The sequence below is a fragment of the Aedes aegypti genome, chromosome 3, assembly GCF_002204515.2.
Source record: "Aedes aegypti strain LVP_AGWG chromosome 3, AaegL5.0 Primary Assembly, whole genome shotgun sequence".
Lineage (NCBI taxonomy): Eukaryota > Metazoa > Arthropoda > Insecta > Diptera > Culicidae > Aedes > Aedes aegypti.
In genome coordinates this window covers 63842515-63863457 of record NC_035109.1, presented here as the reverse complement: position 1 = coordinate 63863457, position 20943 = coordinate 63842515, and the positions used below count along the sequence as shown (strand labels likewise).

General features: G+C 36.5%; 1 protein-coding gene across 1 annotated transcript in view; it reads right to left on the bottom strand.

The window, feature by feature from the left end:
• Positions 1–20943, bottom strand: part of LOC110677859 (cell death protein hid) — a 305227-nt gene that overhangs the window by 208935 nt on the left and 75349 nt on the right. The window lies entirely within an intron of this gene.

Genomic DNA, 20943 nt, shown 5'->3' with positions numbered 1-20943 from the left:
AAAAAACTTTAATTTTCCAACATAGTTTATAAGAACAATCCAAAGCTATCTGTCAAATCGAACACTTCAGGTTAGTTATCAGAACTCCAACTCTGAAAGACTTCCTGTAAGAGCTGGTGTTCCTCAAGGCAGCACTTTGAAACCAATATCATAGAATATTTTTATATCTGACTTACCTGAGTTACCTCAGGAATGTCAAAAATCTTTGTTTGCGGATTACACAGGTTTCTCCTCTAAACAACGAAGTATGTGTGTAATATGTAGTAGATTGCCTAAAAGTTTGGATATTTTTTCTTCATACTTGCAAAAATGGAAGATTTTTCTTAATGATTCGAAAACTTAACTTATAATATTCCCACATAAACCAAAAGCTCTTTATTTGCAACCTTCTAGAAAACATATTATCGCGAAGAAAGGGATTTCAATAAATTGGTCAAATGATGTTAAGTATCCAAGGCTAACGCTAGATAAAAATTCAACTTTCAAAAATCACATTGAGGGCATTCAAGCCATATGTAACAAATATATAAAATGTGTGTATCCAATTAATAACAGAAAATCGAAACTTTGTCTTAAGAACATGCTTTTGATCTACGAATAAATTGTCAGACTGGCCATGCTGTATGCAGATTCTCTTCCGAAAGAATGAATAGTTCGACATTTTGTCCCCTTGACGTGTTATTTTTTGACATTTTGTCTTTTAACTTGCAAAGAGAACAACGATGAAGAGAAATCGATGAACAAAAATAAGCCCTAATGAAAAATGAATGTTGAAATTTTCTTAACAATGTCAGATATTTTAATTATTTTCTATTTTCTTTTGAAAGGGATCCAATAAGGTTTCACAGCTGTTGAAAGGTTCCACGTTCCCAGAGTGTTTCCAACACATTCCAAAGAGTTTACAGGGTGTCCGCAAATTATCCGTACAAACTTTGAAGGCATGGCTCTATGAAATTAAGCGGAATAGTTTCAGTATTCTTGCATGGTATAGTACATTGACCTATTATATTCAATAGCAGTAAGTTTCACACATTTCCGATTTCAATTATTTGTAAAACCAAAACAAAAGTGTTGAAAGGTCTTATAGAGAGCCATTTTTCGTGCTTTTTGACGGAAGATAAAAGTGCATAGAACTCACAGGATTTGAACTGATACATCTTCTATTTCCAGCCTAACTTGAAGCCAAGGAACTGTAGATTACTTCAAACAGTAATAGAAAAATTGGATTTATCTATTTTAGATTTTAGGGAGAAAACATCTCTAAAATGACTAGCGGCCCTCAGGAATAACGTCTACGAAAAATTGAAAGTTGCCTATCTCAGAAAGAAGCAATTATTTCTAAATTATATGAAATTCTAGTTTGTGTCAACATATGGATGTATTAAACAAGGTACACGATCATTGATTTTTTATCGTTTTAAATGTGAGATCATCTTCCCCATATTTTGTTGTTCGGATAATTTACAAACACCCTGTACAGGAGTTTCCAAGATTATCAAAGAGGCTCTTAGATGATCTCGGCTCTAAAAACCATCATCTCGATAACTCGATATTGAAGGGACCATCGAGTAAGGAAAGTATCGAATGCTAGAACACAAAACCACGGTAAATGGCTGAGCATGGTGTACCATTGGTATCTCGCGTACCTTTGTGCGGTTGCTAGCCTCTTGCCCAGCAACTCCTATCTCTACCTCCTCGTGGTACTTGCCGGGGTACGAGTAACCTTGGGGAAGATCGGGTAACCAACCCCCGGTGGGAACTTTGGTCGTATGCTGACTGGAAAGGGGGGTTTGCTCCTGCAAACCTGGAGCGTCAGTGTCCGTGTCTTTTTTTTTTTAAACCAAATAATTAAAATAACACAAAACCAGTGCTAAAGCGACCCAGCTTAAGGTTGTTGTAGATGTTAGAAAGGTTGATTATTATGAAGCTTGATAATACTCCTCAACATCATCAGAATTCGGGGACATATTAGCGTGCTGCCTTTGCCTCTTCACGAGGGAGCGAAAAAGTGCTAAGCAGAGAAAAATGACGAAAAATGAGCGAGAAAGATGCAGCACAAAACACAAAAGAGTTAAATTCCATCAAAAAAGAGTGCTCTCACAACTCCCTGAGGACTGCCTTGTTCGGGCGGGACACTCAAAAGTTCTTTTGAAGCGTGAGTAAAGGTGAGCATCGCAACTAGAGAGAGAGAGTACCAAAAAAAAACACACGCATTTTTTTTTACTCTCACTCAAATCGCTTGTGGATCTGTGTTGAAAATTTCGAGTTCAGTTGTTACTCCTCAAAAAAACAGCAAAATCGCCTCATCTGTGCATCGCAGTTTCTATCATACGAACAAAAAATTCTGTTTTTTTTCTCTCAACAACCTTTGAAATAATAAGCATAAGCATTTATACGGACGAGCCAACTCTTGCTTGATTTTTTGGAATTCAACTCAAGTGAGCAACAACTCAAGCTTCAAAAATCTCTAACATGAGAAATGAATATTTGAAGGTTTTTCGAAATTAATTTAAAGTCACTGTGAAACGCTGACAACTTCTAGGGTTTGATGATTATCTGAAAACGCCTTTAAAAACACCTGAGAACACTTTTCGAATCGATTGTAACAGATTTTGTTACTCACTAAGCACGTTGTTTCTAAAAAATGTAATACAATACTGGACAGAATCAAGTACGTATTGGCCATTTTTTCATAAAAAATTGTCAAGCTTGGAGGCCTGTATCTCGGCTTCAAGAGCTTGAATTGACCTGGAATTTTCACCGAAGCTTATAAATATTTTGAAAATTGTTAAGTTGTTAACTTACAGTACTTCATAGATAAACTTTTGAGTTACCACAAAATTACTTTTTGCACGAAAAAGACAATATTTTGAATAAGCTATTATTTTCAAATGAACACATGAAGAGTAATATATTCTTCTGCAAATATGATCAATTTTGAAAGACAACGATGTTTGTAGCATAACATTTTTTTTAGTAAAACTGACTGTTTTCAACGAAGTCTCTTTGTTGCAAAATTTTACATTTGTTATTACTAAGAAGTTTGTATATGAAATATTGTAAATTTTTTGCTTAGTGAAACTGAAGTTATTTCTGAGCTGCGGTGAAAAGGTTAATCGGAGCAATTGAAGCCGAGATCCAGGCCTCCAAACTTGACCTTTTTGTATGAAAAACTGCCAATGCGTATTATTCTGTCCAGTACAGTAATTTTGGCTGGGTAATAGTAAAAATAACAAAATTTCCTCGGAATCAAACAAGATTAAAACAAAATATCTTAATATTCAAACAAAATATAACCCATCATGTTTTGAATTTAACAAAGTTATAACTCATTGCGTTACTTTCCATACTTGAATTATAGCAATACAGTGAAACCTCCATGAGTCGATATTGAAGGGACCATCGACTCATGGAAATATCGAGTCATGGAACAGCAATTCTTTGGAAAGCCGCTTCTAGGGACCATCATAGTAACCATGAAATTATGTTTTAGTATGGTTCCATGAGTCGATATCGAGTCATGGAACATCGACTCATGGAGATATCACTGTATTTGTCATATTTATTTATTTTTATTTGACATCAGAAAACTTATAACACATTATGTTGTTTATATGTATTATAGATTTTCCGATCAATTCAGTGTGCTTGTATCGAACATAGAGCAAAAGTGCTATTTGTAACATTTTTTGTTATACTTGTGCTACAATTTATGTTGTCATCCACTGGTCGGAGTTGTTGTGATAGAAAAATTACGATTTTTTTCAATTTATCAAATTCTAAACCAGGTATTTATCACAGATACAGATTAATAAATCTAACGCGTAGTTTGAATTCAAAAACCGTTTTTTGCAATTTCTCATCGAAATAGGCTGTTTTTTATCACACCAATCTGTCATGAAACGGTCTACTTTCCTGCACTGAAGTATGCAGTGCGGGAATAGTCATTACGCAACTGAAACCAGTGCAATAATGATTCATTACGCAACGCTTTCTCATTACGCAACTGCTTTGAGTTGCGTAATGAATCATAACACAACAATTTTTCAGAAATTGTAAAATTATGGTGAATGCATTCCGTTATAATTTATGATATCTTCAAGTGGTCTTCTGTGAAACTGCAAAAAATGTTGTACGTAACTCGTTGCAGAACTCGATTTTTACAGCATAAATTTACGACACGTGCTGTAAAAATCATCATTTTGCAACTTATTCCGTAAACTACTATTACATAAACAAAAAAGATTGATTAGTAGAGAGCTGAGAGAGACTCGCGAAGAGGAAAAATATCAACGTCATATGCAGCCCAGATTCCCCTCTCACGAAACGTCAAATGCAGCCCACCGTTTTTATGGCTGAAAAAGTGAAAAGTATTGTGTTCAAAGTAAACTGTTATTAAAAACCTCAGTCGGCGGAGCAGTTTTTTCCAAAGTTGCTGCTAAATCTAAGCAGAAGATTAATTATTTCTAATGTCTGCTACGTTTGCTGGCATGAAATTTCACTCAAATGGCTATTTATGATTCGAAGTGATGCAAACTTAATCATTTTTTGCTGAGAGGTTCATGTGAGGATTTGAACAGCATGCGCATAATTGGTGGAATAAGAAAAAAACTCAGCAATCACAGAAAAAGAAGAACGTCTTCGCGAGTCTCGTCTCAGGTAGAGAGTTAATACACTCCAACCTCTTTTTACGACCGTTCTTTTTACGACGGTTCTTTTGCAGACCACTTTTTAACGGCCGAAAGTCATTTTAACGATGTTCAGCAAAATTGTTCAGTAGATTATGGGGTAGCATGCATTGGTCATTGAAGTGCGGAATTCTGCCACTAGGCGGCGCTAGTGGGCATCGAAATTTTGTTTGACCTGATATCTCAAGATCCTGACCACTAAGAAAAATGGCGTCTTCGGCAAACTTGTTCAGTAGCTCAAGCGCTATCATTAGAAAAGCCATGAGATTCGGAATTTTTCCGCTAGACGCTATTGAGCATTAAATTTTGGTTTTTGCGGTTATGTCCTGACCAATTAGAGAGATGGTGTCTTTGGCAAAGTTGTCCAGTAGCTCAAGCGCTATCATTATAACAAACGCGAAATTCGGAATATTCGGAATCCTTGAATTTCATGGCTTATAATAAATACTTATAGCCCTTGAGCTACTGCACAACTTTTCCCTTCAATGTGGTCAGGATCTTGATATCCGATAAACTAAAGTTAATTCTTCTTAAACAGTGTTGCCAGCCACATGAACATCCCCAGCAACACACATGTTATAATTGTGTATTATCAACTGATATATGACAAAAATTAGTCATATTTTTGTTGATAATACACAATTATAACATGTTTGTTGCTCGGGATTTGTGTTTCGCCCGTGTACACTCAAAAGACCGCGATTAACAACATGGGATCTCCTCCCATGCTCAAAATTATACTACGCCAAAGGCGAAAAGCTACTATGATAGAGAAAATAAAAATAATACCAGTGAATCAATTGTCAATCAACACGTAGCGACAAATATATTGTTCTTTCCTATTCTTGAAGCAACAATTTTATTCCGCAACAACAGTTTATCACAATTGCTATCACGACTTTGTTCTGCAATCTTCGAAAACTTTCACCGTGTTGAGTTTAACATGATAATTTTTCTTGAGATTGTATTCCAATTTGCAAAAGTTGGGACAAAAGCTTGTAAGCGTGCTTGCTTTGTTGTTTGTTTCGCGTCTGATTCGATGACAATTTGATTCACTGAATAATACTTAATAACGTAAGACTTCGTAAAATGATATTTTAGTTTATAGATAAAAGTCCATAATAAATATTCTAACCATGTGGTTCATGAACAGCTACTTACTGCTAATCCAGTAAACATTTTGCAAATTCGTTGACCCGTTCGTGACGTACACACACTATCCCATTTTTATTTATATAGAAGATATACCGCTATGCTACGATAATGGTCTCTCCAATGGCGAAAGAAACGAAATCGAAAAACAAAAATTTCTCTTTATTCGATTCCGAAGTATTTCATTTCGAACGCCATTTGACGTAATCATTTCCAACATCACATACCCTTAGCCCACCGACTGCAGTCCGCATCGGGGAGGGGCGAGGTGCGGATCAGTTGAAATTAAAATAATTTTTGTTTACTATTAATGCTCGGAGCGTTCATGTGTTCCCGAAGCACGCGAGAGGTCTTGTTATGACGCTTACTGACTGACCCAACTGTGCAGTTAGGTGTGGAAGAGAGGTGCGGGAGGCAAAACCGGACTCGCTACACAGTGAGACCATTTTTTTATAAAAAAAACGAAGAAAAACTCTAAGGGTTTTAAGATTTTTATCATTTGTTCTTCGTAAGTGTTCTTTGTACCAAACCGTTTTGTTTTTTTCAGAGATTTATTGTCTACAGCACTACTTATATGTTTCTGTTCAATAAGAAATTGAAGTATTTCAAAAATCTAACCTCAAAAGCAGTTTTTTGTTTATTTTTTTTTTGTATTTAAAAAACTGGGTTGTAAAACATACTGGGTTGATATTTTGTAATTAGGGCATGTGCACATTTCAAAACAATGATTTTGACATTTGAGTTTTATTATACTACATTTTTTCCTTAAGCTCAGTCATAAAGATTTGGTGGGTAATGCAAAAACACAGTTTGCCCTCTAAAAATTTGGAAAAAAAATCTTGTTCGAGTTTACCTTTTGATATAATCTAAAAAAAAATGGTCAAATATCCAGAAGAATTTTCTGAGCACCATTTCTAAAGACCCCGATGCATTGAAACGGCATCCTAAACCTTTTATAGGTTTTGACCGTCTTTTTGCTTTAATGGTCCCATTGTGCACCGCGACGCCAAACAAGCTGTGACAAGAAGTGCAGCAGCCAGCGCAACGAACGGTTCTTCGCGTAGGAAATGTGCAGGTACCTATATCTAAGTGTGTGGTGTATACGTTTGGGTTGGTTCGGATCCCGCCCTCTTCAAGAGAAGGAAATATTTAAGATTGGCACTTTTCAGGGGTGGTTACAATGATTGACCCAGAGCCAGGATTAGCACGGGTTGTATAGGTAAGCTGTGTCGGATTAGCCGTAGATAGCGTGTAACAAGTTTGATCGAATTGGGTCAGCCTGTAGAGACCCGATTTACAGGCGTTTGATAGAATCCTTTATTCCGTAACAATCGGGTTAGTGATTTACAGAAGCAGTGCTATTGAGCAGAGGCAGGGATGGTCGCGACTGAACAGAAATTAGAAATAGTGCTAGTGTAGGCACATGTGTTCCTATGTAGCACAAGCGATATTGAATACAAAAGTATTGCTTAAGGATGTAAAACTTTCCCCGATTTCCGCTACCAGCCCTGAAAGCGTCATACTTGTCATAATTCGACACGGGTTGGGCTACGGATTGCGTTTCTGCACCCGATAGAATCCGAAGTAGGTCACGAAATGGAAAGCAAAACGAATTGCTGCAGTAGTACATACATAAAGACATGCATATCCTTCAAGGTTTCCGTAGCATTGAATCCGTTTGAGCCTCTATTGCGTCATTTGAGCAATGAAGCTATCGGCCAAGTTTCTATTTCGAATGGTTCTGGTTAAGGTGAAGATGAATCGAAGCCAAATTTCAATCTAATCGAGTGGCCAATCGATAAAGTTTTCAGCTTAAACGAATGTTTGGTTCCCCAGATTTGTGCTCTTGAAAATTTAAGCTATGGCTTCCAGTCATCTTCACCTTAAGAACGAACTTTAAGAAAGACTGCCACACGAATCCATATCTCTCAAAATCTCTCCTAGCCTCAGGGGCACACATGTTGTGAAATACGACCCGCTGCACTTGAATTACAAAACTCGCATAGTAGCATCAGCAGCTTAGTGAGATGGTCCGCAGCATCTTCTTATCCTCCTTCCTGGAGTTACGTTCCAACTGGGATAGAGCCTGCTTCTCAGATTGGTGTTTTTATGAGCACTTCCACAGTTCCACGACCCTCAGCTTGAACATGCTGAATAGCTGCGCGTTTACTGCTATGGCTATCAGGGTCCCTGATCATCACCGCAGCACTTGTAAATTAGGTGAGCGAAAGGGTCGTAAAACATGTGTAGTATAGTGCCCTTTTTTGGTGCCTTTCTCCTCTGTTCGTCCTGATCGTATTTGCTTATTGTGTGATGGGCTTCTTTTTCCGATGTTTTTTGATGGTTTGGGTTGGGTAGACGTGCACCTGTTTACAGGCTCGAGCTTGAAATTTGTCATTACGGGTTTAAGGATTCATTTAGCGATGATTTATGATGATACGAATCCAATCCGAAAAAGGATCAGGAAAATTATGGTTTTTCTCAAATTTCTTCTTCAAATTGAAGAAACATATTTTTTACTTTTAAACATGACTAACCTTACATACATACAGTGACCATATGATTTTGATAACAATTATAAAAATATCAACTTGTAAAATTCGAATAGTCAATGTCTAACTAGTATTTGACGTTTATCTATATAGACGCTTGGGATCTTAGGAGGAAAATTTCTCACTCAGGGAAAAACGCCTCATTTAAATCCATTCAATTCGAAGACAGTGCTAAAAGTTAGTGTAGTGTCAACAAGTAGCATCTAAAGCAGGTATTGCAATTAATCTCTTAAATTCGATAAATCAAGGTTATTTTGCTAGAAATTAAAGACACTTTATCCATATCTTGATTTTACGCAGCTCATAATAAGTCTGTCATCTCGGAGAAGTCACATCCCAGACAACTTGCCTCTAGCAGTTCGTTCGAAAATCCCTGAATTACACACGTGTGTCAACAATTTCTGCACCCTCATCGTTCTTGAGTATAAAAACAATACAGTTTCAATTGGTCAACCCCGATCCGAACACCGTGCTTATCCTCGCTTTTGACACGGTAATTGCGTGTGCTTCGGACGAACGAAGTCCACTGACACTTCCTAGAACCTAGAACGTCGTCGTAAGTGCGTGAAAAACACTTCTGCGAATGAAACAAGTTCTCATGAACAAACCGCAACAAGTAGCGGCAGTAAATCACCTGTATAATTAAAAACTTTCCCAAATGTGGCCCCAGCTAAAAAGCGATCAAAACAAGTCTCCGAACGGTGAATAAGGGCGGGTGGGTACGATTTAATCGAGTTCTAAGGGCACCGTTGCATGACACAACCATTACCAGATGACACGTCAACCAACAACTGTAGGTACGATGAGTCACGGTCACCACCGTATCATTGCACCTGGACCGGTCTGTGATGGCGATGGGAACTAATGAGAAGGTGAAGAAAAGAGTGCACTCAAATCAAAACAGATCGTTTCATCCAGCGATCCACGTACAACAACACAGCTAAAAATAATGTGTAATATCACGTCATCACACGTCAGCAACACATCAGTAGCATCACAAATATGGTATACAATAACAACTTTTACACGTATAAAACTCTCATTCAACAGCTGTGCTGAAAAAATCGGGGTCTAGCAATCGAAAGAACCAGCTTGAGCATTTAACAGGAAATATGTAAAAGTTCTACTGGGATTTGAACTCTGATGTATTGTGTGACAGTCGCGCCCATCTCAATGAAATAAGCTCATCTCATCTCAATGAAAGAAGTGAGTTCAATTAGCTACAAACATTATGCTACTACTAGAAATGTGAACCTTTGCATTTTCATCAATCGAATCCTATTACGGTTTAAGCGGAATTTAAATGGAAGTGATCAAATTCACTTTCGTCCGATTCTTGATGCATACCCCAAAATTTCGTCAATCACTATTAATTTATTTTTTACTGTGAACCAACCCCAACCGTTTGTAATACTGTTTTTGTTGAGCCCAGTCAGTGTGATGATGAATCATAATGGGCGATGCTTAGGAGCGCGCTAATTCGGTCATCTTTTTTATCCACGGTCTGCTCCAACTGGAAAAAGAGAATTAACTCGCGCTAGGTTCAACAGATCTGCTCCACGTTTTCAATCATGCGTGAAATTAGCCCAAGTAGAGCCGGTCGGGTGGATTTATTCCCGCCATTCCTGGAAGCTATGAATCATTCACCTGAAAGCTGTTGTTAAGCTCCCGTTCCACATAGATGGCACATAGTGGCACGCTTTCATACAAAGGTCGGACAAAACCTCAAAGTGCCCCCCCAAATCGATTAAAAACCAGGCATTTTAGAATTCGTTCTCAATTTATTTCGAAGCACGATCAAAGCAAGCGAAGAAAAACATCGCATTTGCATAGGTCCATGATCGGCAATGTTTCTAAAGTTCTAACCAAGCTTGATCAACATCAGCAGTGAAGGTGTGCCCCATAGAGAGAGCGATAATAAAACCCATTTTTCTCGCTTATTTACCATTGAGGGTAGGTGTTTTATTTTACTGGCTTGATAAACAATAACCAAACATCTGATAGCAATAGTGCCCCTCAGGTTCAAAGCTTGTTATAGGAGGAGATCCTCCTGTACCGGACATCACTCAATGGACAAAGTCTAAAAATTGAGAAGTCAATGTCCAATCAAGATTGTGTATTAGAAGAAAAGATAGCTTTTATGAAGAGTAGTGTTTGCGTAAAATAACATATCCTTGAAATATGAATGCCTTTTTAAAAAATAAAGATATTTGAAAATCATGGAAAAGATTACGTAGCGCCTAAAATTTGAGCTTTATAAGTAATTATCTCGAACATGGCAAAATAGTTTGGGTCTCGCAAGCATGACGGATAAAATCATAATTTGAAAGTATGAATGTATTTTGTACTATATTTAAATTAAGTGTGGACAAACTACAATTTTGGTCAAGCACCTCATGTCCTCCAGTTTTGGACAGCTTTGTATATGATTTGTTACATGATATCCTTATAATTTTACACCAGTGTTTCAAAATACATTAATTTCTCATGTATTCCGCCAATCACGGTATCCAACACGCCATAAAAATAAGAAGAATGAACATTCAGAATAATATCGTGTTATTTTTCATCGTATCTGAAGGTGGTTTTTGATGGGCATGTTGCAAACTAAGTAAAACTTAAATTATTCTTGTAAATGTTGCAAATGCATTAAATTGGCTACTTATTTGATGACAGAGTTCGGATTTTGATCCGAATAAGCCGAATGACCCATATTCGGATAGTGTAACAATTCGTGAACCATAACAGTTCAAGACACATCGCAATCGGAGAGCGATGGTGCTATTTAAAGTGCAAATGTTCTCACAAAAGTTTCGTAACATGGTTGAAGTGCTTTATATGTGCGATAATTGAATTCAAAAATGGCTTGTGGCGTTCTACATGGTAGATTTTTCGTGATTCCGCTGGTGGTTCGGTGAATACCACGGCACCCGATTTATTTTTTCATCAGTGAAAAGTGTGATTCTGTTAAAATACAATGATAAAACATAGTTGTCATGGTTAGGAGTGCTTTCTCAAAACAAATGTTAAAAAAAGTGACAAAACCGCATTTAATTACGATTGTTGTGCTACACAAAGTTAAAGAATATTTAAAACCAAAATGAAATGTTCAGTTTTGCTCTGTTCATTGTGTGAGCCTTATCGACGACGCACCCATGCTGTCAATCAAAATGCGAAATCATCCAGAGGAGGTGGATTCGATTTTTCAACAAATCATTTTGTTGAAACTTTTTACGGAGACTATTCCTATATCCGGCGTTAGGATAAACAAATGGCATTGGTGAGTTCGTTTCGATTGAACTGCTTATTTTCAATGCAATCTGAGCTATTTATGTGTCATAGGGTTGGGTCAATTTAGGTTCTCGTTTCAGAGAGCGATAAATGGCGCTTAAACCAAAGCTAATTAGCTAGGACATAAGGTGGGAATACCTGTGCCCCATCCCTGGCCGGCAATGGAAATTGCCATGTCTTTTCATCTCTGACGTCCGATTGGACAACTATTCCTTTCAAAATAGTTTTCCATAAGCATTTGGAATAAGAGTGGTAAAGTAACCAACATGACAGCTTTCAGTATGCAATCTACGAAATACTCCGTTACCACGCAACGCAACGCAACAACGTATCGCAATCGGAGAGCCCTATTAATGTTGATATTCTCTGTTTTGCATGGTACATGATGAGAGAGCGTTCGAAAGCTCTCATATACGACAAAAATATCGAGCAATTCGGAGATTTATGTTTTGCTTAAAATTAGTAGAAAATTCCATATTGTTTGGTAATGCAGCCCTAAGAATCTTAATTATAATCTCTTTGGTCGCAAACATTGTACCAGAAATGGAGCATATTCACTTATGTTTCTTGATCTGAATGGGAGAGTGTCAGCGAAAGTAACACGTCTTGACACACAGCGATTGGCACCAAACAGAGGATGGCGTGTGTCTTTTTTCTCTCTCTCTATCGTGACTCATAATCTTCGACAAATGGTTAAAGTCATGCGCGTTGTTCGAATGCAAGGGATAAATATATGGCGCGTGTGTCAATGATCGTTAAATTTTCCAAAATCTGTTCGATAATCAAGTGATTCCTGAAAAACCTCGGCAATGTTCTGCAATCATTATCTGGAGGTATTGTGGGTGGTATTGTTGGAAGAATTCAAGACAGAATGCTTGAAGAATAAATAAAAAATTGAGCAATTATCTAAGCTCCTATTGGTGGAATTCTCGAATGAATATAAGGAGAAATTCTTGAAAACCTTTGGAATAACTCAGAAGAGTTGTTTTGGAAGTATATGTAAACAGTTTTCATGCTGAATTGCATGAAAAATTTCAAAATTTCAGGAAGAATTTAAGGCAAAGTCTTGTCTAGGAGAAAAAAAAATTTGGGACAAGAATATTCTTGAAAAAAATATTTGAATTTATTAGGGGAATTTTTTAAACTATTCCTTAGAGAATTCGTGCAAGTTAGTGTACATTAATAGTTATCTAGTAGATTTACTAACAAGATCCGTAGCAGAAACCTGGGGATATTCAATTTTGATTTTTTTTTGGATACTTATCAAGATTAATTCGATAAGATAACTTAGAGATTATATAATGGATTCTTATTTACAACAGTGGATAATTCCTGAGATCTTTGCTAAATGCTTATAGTTCTGAACTCCTGTCATAGAAGCATTTTCTTGTTAATTTAAATGTTTGAGAATAGGCATCTCTGAAAATTCCAAATGTTGCTAAGTAGCATAGTTGATCTTGTTGTCTTTTCGATATTTAGTTTTTTTTTTTAATTTTCCAGGGATTTTTTCTATGCCCATGATCCGTTGTGTTTTTTTTCATGGACATAATTCAAAATAAAAAAATATGAAATCCAAAAAAATAATTTCGAATCCATTGTTTGAGTAATACTATTGGTTGTTTATAAAATTCTCAAGAGATCTCATGAAAATAATGTGTAATCACCATGAATTTCTAAAAAAATATCCGTGAAGTTATTAGAAATCAATCGGTTTTTAATTTCCTTGATAATGCCTTTTTGTTGTCGTGTTTTTTAACAGAAATATTTCAATGAATTTAAAATATATTCCATGGATACTTTCAGGAACTCTAACAGAGAATCCTGAAAGTGTTTTCCATTTTTTTTTATATTGAAAAGTTTTGTTTTTTGAATACATCAGGATCCTGACCACCAAGAAATATGGCGTCTTCGGCAAAATTGATCAGTAGCTCAAGGCAGTTTTATGCTAACTAGCGTAGCCTGATGATCAAATTTCAAATTATCCAGCCCAAAAAATTGTAGTCCTTAACTTACTGAACAACTTTGCTGAAGACGCTATCCTTTTAAATGGTCAAGATTCTGAAATATCCACAAAACAAAAGTTACATGCTTACAAGTGTCATCTGGTGGCAAAATCTCGAATGTTTAGGCTTTGCCGAATGGCACAGCGAGCAGCAGCGAAGTTCAACTTATGCCGGAGTAGATTTTTCGGACGGTCCAGACCCAGGTAACTAACACTGACCTTCTTCCAGGTTTCTCAGACGGCAGGCGGCCAAGATAAGTACATCACTAACTCACACGCGTAAACTTGACGAAAACAAACTTTATTTTACTTAATCAGCTCTATTTCAATAAATTCAAACGACTAAACTTTCACTTCCAATATTAATTCTGATGTTGACGTCCACTCGATGACGTTTGGATATTGAACCAAAAAAAGAGGATGACACGAAATTTCTTATATAGCAAAGTTAGCCGAAAGAAGGTGTGCAGCCATGCTATATCACCTTCTTTCTCCTTATGGGTCATTTCGTGATTACACAAACAGGTTTAAACAATGATAGCCCTTGAGTTACTGAATAACTTTTCCGACGACGTCATCTTTCTAAGCGGAAAGACTCCTGATATATCTCCTAAGCAAAAGTAAAAGTTTTATGCACACTAGTGCTATCTAGCGGTCAAATACTGAATTAAATGAGGTCAGATAGCGCCAAACCTCCACAGCAACTCTACTGAAGACCCCAAGTATCGAAATTATCTGGATTTTGAGATAAATCGCTATCAAATTGTGATCTACTCGGATAGTATATAGTGTGTTCCTCATTATGCGACTTCCATGTACATTTGTTGATTTTACCGTATTATAAAATGCAAAATTATGCAAATAAATCACAACTGTTGTACAAAGTACAACAGCGTGACAGTACGAACGTTAATAATAAAATGATTCAAAAAATAAAACTTCACTGACCTTTACTCACTTTAGATGGCGTCGAAAATCGAAAACAGACATGAACATTCCGAAATATTTGGTAAAATCCCGAAGCAAAAAAAAACATGGTAAACTCATTATAAAGTGATAATAAAAGTCAAAACACCAAAAATCAGCACTATGAATAACGCTTGTATAATATCAAACATTAATATTTTGATGCTGAATGCATATCAAACTTTTCGTATTGTTTTCAAAATACCAATATGTTATTGTATAGGTATGGATCAATAGATTACACAGCGTAACAAAATTAACTTTTTCGCGTGACTTTAGAATCAAATTATGTGTCTTTCATAAAATTGGGGTAGCTGAATTTGATACCGTTATCAGACATGTACCATAACGTCACAATTTTTAGCAAAAGTCGCATAAAACCCTGATATTTACATGAAATTTAAAGAATGATTTATCAAACTTTTTTTTGTGATCTCATTCACCAAGCATGCAAAATAAAACTTTAACTTTTATTTCAGATATAATTTGTTTGAAACTGCATGATTCAATATTGATTAAATCGGTTTGTTCACATGCTTGTATTCTCCGTATTTTTTTTTCGTTTCTCTTATATGGCAAAACGCAAAAGTTCCCTAAATCATAAAAAACACTTTTGAGCATCAAAAGTATTATGAACTCTGTTGATAAGTATTACGGTACACATTGAATTCTGTAGCAAAATGAGCAAATAAATTGTCAAGCAAGCTGATAAACTTGCATGCAAGTTGACTGAAGTAGTCAAATTTTGAATATTCAACAGCCAATATCTCAAAAACGTTCGTATTATGATATTTTTGGAAACGGCGATGGATTCAGCAACCCTTAATTAAGTAAAAAGCGGTATTTTTGTGCTTGAGACAAAAACGTGTTCCGTAAACTTCAATTTTTGAGCTTTTGTCCGCCCATTCGCCACTGTGCAACGGTGGTCGTACAACTGACTTCCAACGGATGATGCAGCGAACCACTTTGCCAAGTGTCGTTCGTTTCAGCGTTGACAAGGATTTATGGACTTCTCGCCTCAGGTTGCGTTATGCGCAGCGAGCTTTCTTTGTTGTTCGGAAGGGATTTGTGTTCCACTAATTAAAAGTGTGGGAACCTAGAGTCGATCAGACCAGATGACCAATTAAGGATCTGGATTGTACCTTGGGATTTCGAATCGCTGAATTTTAAATCGGATTCTTGAAGTCCTTTTTAAGCTCCCGGAAGCTTTCGGGGCTGTCGCCGTTGTCTACCAACCAGGAATTGAATCGAATTCTAACGCTACTACTGTCAGCAGAGCCCATCCAAGTCATCAACCCCTCGTCATCGTCAAAGGGCTACTACAATGAGTTTCGATCGGTGGGTACTTTAATTGCGGCTAATTATCACGCACTGATGCGCGAACGCTTCGCGTTACAGACAATCGACGACGACGACGACGACGACGCCACTTGGTCTGGCGTTATTTGCGGTGCAAGAAAAACGCGTTCAAGTCGGATTCTGACGTTGTTTCTCAGGCCCTCCTCCCATAATAGGGAAGTTGAATCACCGCCGCACGAACGCCGTTGTCTGCGATCGGCTGATCGCTCACTAGAACACCAGGCTAGAATGTTTCCGGCTCGATTGCTGAAGGCATAGTTCACACGATTCTCACGAAGTCGTCGTCGCGCCGCCGGCCGCCGAGTTTGTTCAGCTGATTGACTGTTTGTCTACGTAGAGACGATTAGATGGGCGATTGGGACGGTACAGCAATTGAATTTCAACGATTGCGTCGCGTTCAAGACAATGCACGTTGTCGCCTTTTTTGGTTGACTATCAATGAAGCGGGTGTTTACCAGCTTGAATGGATGTTTCGGGAAGTGGACAAGTGTTTCCGAGAGTGTCGAATGCGAGGTGGACTTTTAATTAATTCAATCGATCGAAAACGGGTGTTTGCAAAAACGTGCGAGGAAGGGACCGTTAGGGACAAAAGGTTGATGATCTCTGATTGGATGAGTTAGAATTTTATTGTTCGAGAGCAGTTAAGAATTTCCACTCTGAGCTTCCTCATGGTGTTTTTCCCACGCCATGTGAAAAGTTCTCGACTTAGAAAACAAAATGGTAAATTCATACTTTCAATTTTTGATCCTTGTTAGGGAGAAGTGTGAGATCTGCTCACACTTAAATTATTTTACCGGAATCAGTGATCTTCACCGTAATCTCAACAGCTGCACAGTTCGATGAAATAAATTATCGAAGTACAGTAATTTATTACAGTTCTCGGTGAATGTTCATCAATATCTGTAAAATGTCGATTGAATTATGGGTTTTATTTTACTGAACTGTTAAGCAGTTGGAATTGCGATTACGATTAAATTCATAGACTGTGCATATCACTGATGAGAAAAGTATGATATTCTTGACAGTTCCAATAGATGGATGAAAACTATGTGTTGATCACTGGAAAACATTAATCCAGCCTTTTACGCTGGCTATAAAACAACAAAGGGTGATTCTATTTTGACATTTCTTGCATTCATACTTCATAGCAAGGTCTTAGTAGGCAAAGTTTTTCACAAAGTGTTTACAGCTACCATGTTATGTGCTACCATTTTTGTTTTCTAACGGTCAGCTACGTACATCCTCAATCAAAAATGAGATCCAAAACTTCACATCAAATCCGCCATCCCATGTTGTGAAACTCCTATGTAGATAAGAAAATTGGTAATGCCAGGACAAAGAAAAACTTAACACTTAGAGAAGTAGAATAAACCATAGATAATTTTAACTTGAATCTATCATTTTTGGCACAAAAACGCCATATCCAAATATTCTCCGAACGCATCCAGTTGTTAAACGGATATTCACGGTCTGCCTTCCAGTAGAAGGAATCGAATGATTACTAAGGAACTGCTTCAATATTTGTAGCTCTGGCTACAATTAGCCTCATCTTTCCAATTATTACCTGAAACAGAAAAGCAAAAGATTATGAAAATGAAAAACAAAATGATTTTCTGAACATCAGAGTACCGTGCTGCATCAATATCCGGACGCTTAAGAGGCATCAAATGTTGCAACTTAATTTTCAACACTTCATTATCTCATCTAATTATAGTATGGTTTTCATACAGTTAGTTTAGGCTCTAATCTTCATGAAAACGATGAAAATTTTAATGAAAATGGCAGAAATAGCATGTAAATCGCGGATATAATGAAGCATGTTGTGTTCCTAAACCCGGACACATGAATCGATAAGCCGGACAGTTATGAATATAAATCCGGACAGCTTCAATAAAATTGACCATTTCTATATGAAACTCAATTGAATAAACTTTGAAATCCATAGAAAATGACTTTTCTGAAAACACAGTACTAGCACTTGCTATATCATATACCATAACAGCACAACTTTGGAAGTATTTTTTTTTTTTTACCTGCATTCTCTATCTGCGGTTCGATGCGTCATCTATGTTGCAGCGCGACTGAAATAACCATTGTTTTATCAGTTTTTATGTGCATGATTATTGCCTTATCACTGATTATATTGTTTTTTTAACTTTAACTTTAATTTTGCTACGAATATGCTTCACAAATATTCGTTTATTTTTCCGATTTATGACGATATCACCTTATGTCCGGCTTTATAACCACTGGCTCACCAAGCCGGACAGCATATTTTTGTTCTTAAAATAATTATATTACACATATAATCATCACTTTCACTTATTAAACTTTACAATCTATCATCACATTCAGCATCCCGAACACAACTAGTAGAAAAAACTATCATTTATTCACACTTTCACGAATGAACCAATGCCGGTAAATTAGTCTCAAACTACACAACTAAAACTTGCACGACGTAGCAAAAGTGTCGAACTGAAGCTTCGAATTTGTTTTTACTTTTAATATATTTATGCAAAGCTTACTAGATTGCAAATTATTGTTAGATGGTGCAATTAGATTATATCTATGAATACGTGAACATATTGCCAGATTATTTTAGATTTTCATTGTTAAAATAATGAATATTGATAGAGTGTCCGGATATTGGTGCCGTCCGGATTTTGATTCATCACGGTAAAAGGTTTTGACATAAAATTGTCAACAATAAAAATCTGCATGATTGCAAAGCTTGCTTTGACTAAACCTATAAAAATTATAGTGTGGGCAAGAAATATCAAAAGGGGGTGATTCACAATTTATAGCATGCTAGCGTTAAAAGCTGGATAAATAAAAAATAAACAAAACTGCAATGATTGTGATCTAGAGTGCCATGTAGCATCACTGCTGTTGGTTGTCAAATAAAATTGATATTTAAAGTTCGTAAGTGATATTGAGAGGTTTAGTGCATCAGATCAGCTGATATGACAGATATATTGATATTGATTCGTAGTACAATTCTTACCAGTTTTGATCATTCAACTAGTAACAATCATTTACTCGTACAGTCAGACTATGATATGCCATGCTATGCGATTGATCCTTTATGATCCTTGTGAAGACCTTCGATTTTCTGTGATACTTGTTGCCGAAACAAAATTCATGTACGATGGCAATCCTTCTTGAACACCGTCTGGGGACTAAGAAGGTCATGTCCTGTAAAAATTAATGCTACTAAATACAAAAGAAAGGATGAATCCCTGAATTCACAACATTATTCCAAAATAGTGGGATTTAGAACAATCGTTAGACGTGGCAAAAATGAAAAAAAAAGCTTTTTGTTTGTGATGTAGAGTAAGGTGGGGCAAAAGTTCGACCTTGGTGGTATAATCAAAGTTTCCAGGTAAACAATAGCAGCTAAAACAAAACAAATACCATACAGTGAACCTTCAACATATTGGCTATAATTTTGCTGAACGAACTTGTGTCAAAATATTTACCCATTTTTAGTTATATCAGTTTCAAAATTGATTGTCTTATTCGAACTTTTGCCCCACCGGTGGGGCAAGAGTTCAAATCTAGTGTGGGGCAAAAGTTCACTGGCTAAAACACAAAATATCGATCCTTTTATTACAGGCATACTTGACACAAGCCGTAAACTTAAGTTTGACGAAAAATACACACTAAATTTTCATCAAAAAATTGCCCAAAACCGGGTTGATTGTTATATACTCAAAAATAGCAGTTTTTCGCAAAACAAAGTGAATATGTAAAATTTTTGTGACAGTTTTCACACGATCAGACAAATTTAACTAAATTTGAAGATAATATGTGGATTTTAGGCAATTTGCATATTTTTCCGTGATTTTATACATGGGTCGAACTGTTGCCCCGTTGATTCGAACTTTTGCCCCACTATGGGCCAGAAATTGTTTTTAAGCATTTATGCAAAAACTAGTACACATCAAAGCAACCTTATGATAGGCCTAGAAACGCCCTTACATAAAATATTGAAAAAGATTTTATCTTCAGTTGGTTCCATGCAACGAAAGTTTGACCAAAAATTACATTATTCACGTTGAAAAACAACAAATAGCCATAACTTTTTCAAATCTCAATCGATTTTTATGATATTTGGATTGAAAGTCTCTTACTTGAATAGCATTCGAACCACCATGACATTTATAAGATTTGTTTTGAATTGAGCTAGAAATCTTAAAAAAAAACTCTTACCCCACTCGAACTTTTGCCCCACTTTACTCTACACTTCCTTTCAAGAATGAAATGGACAATGCAGAAAGTTTGCAAATTGCACGCAATTCGATGCATTAGACAAATTTTGGCGAGCGGTTTCTAGTCCAGACTTTTTGATTCAAGTTAGATTGCAAAGTTTGCCGTCAATCGTGCTCAGTATTGCTGAATCTGTTGGATTTAGGTTGGAAATGTTGAACTTCAATAGAGGAATCGAAGTTTTCTTCGAGATTTCAAGGTTTTTATTTTCCAAATCACAAGAAATTTTGCCGGAAACTCCTAAAAATGGCGAGTAGACTACTTCTCAAACATCTTGAAGAGAAGTAACATAGACTACTCACCTATAGTATGGAGAATTGCTTCATCCAGTATTGCAATACTCGATTTGATATTGCAACACCCCAAGAAAGTTTGAAATCACTATCACAACAATTGTGCTTACCATTGATTCTTAGCTTTTTGGGGTGTTGCAAAATTGATTTCAAGTTTATAAATACTTGGTTCTGCAATTCCACACTTTGGGCGGGTAGTATACATTTTTCTTTTATGTTGACAAAACTAGAGATGGGCAAAACAGTTCTTTTCAATGAACAGTTCCCGTTCATTCCGTTCTCGAAAGTGAACTAGTTCTTTTGAACCGTTCATTCGCTCTTAAAAAAATCTTTTATTTTCGCCTTTAAAATAATGTATTTATTACGAT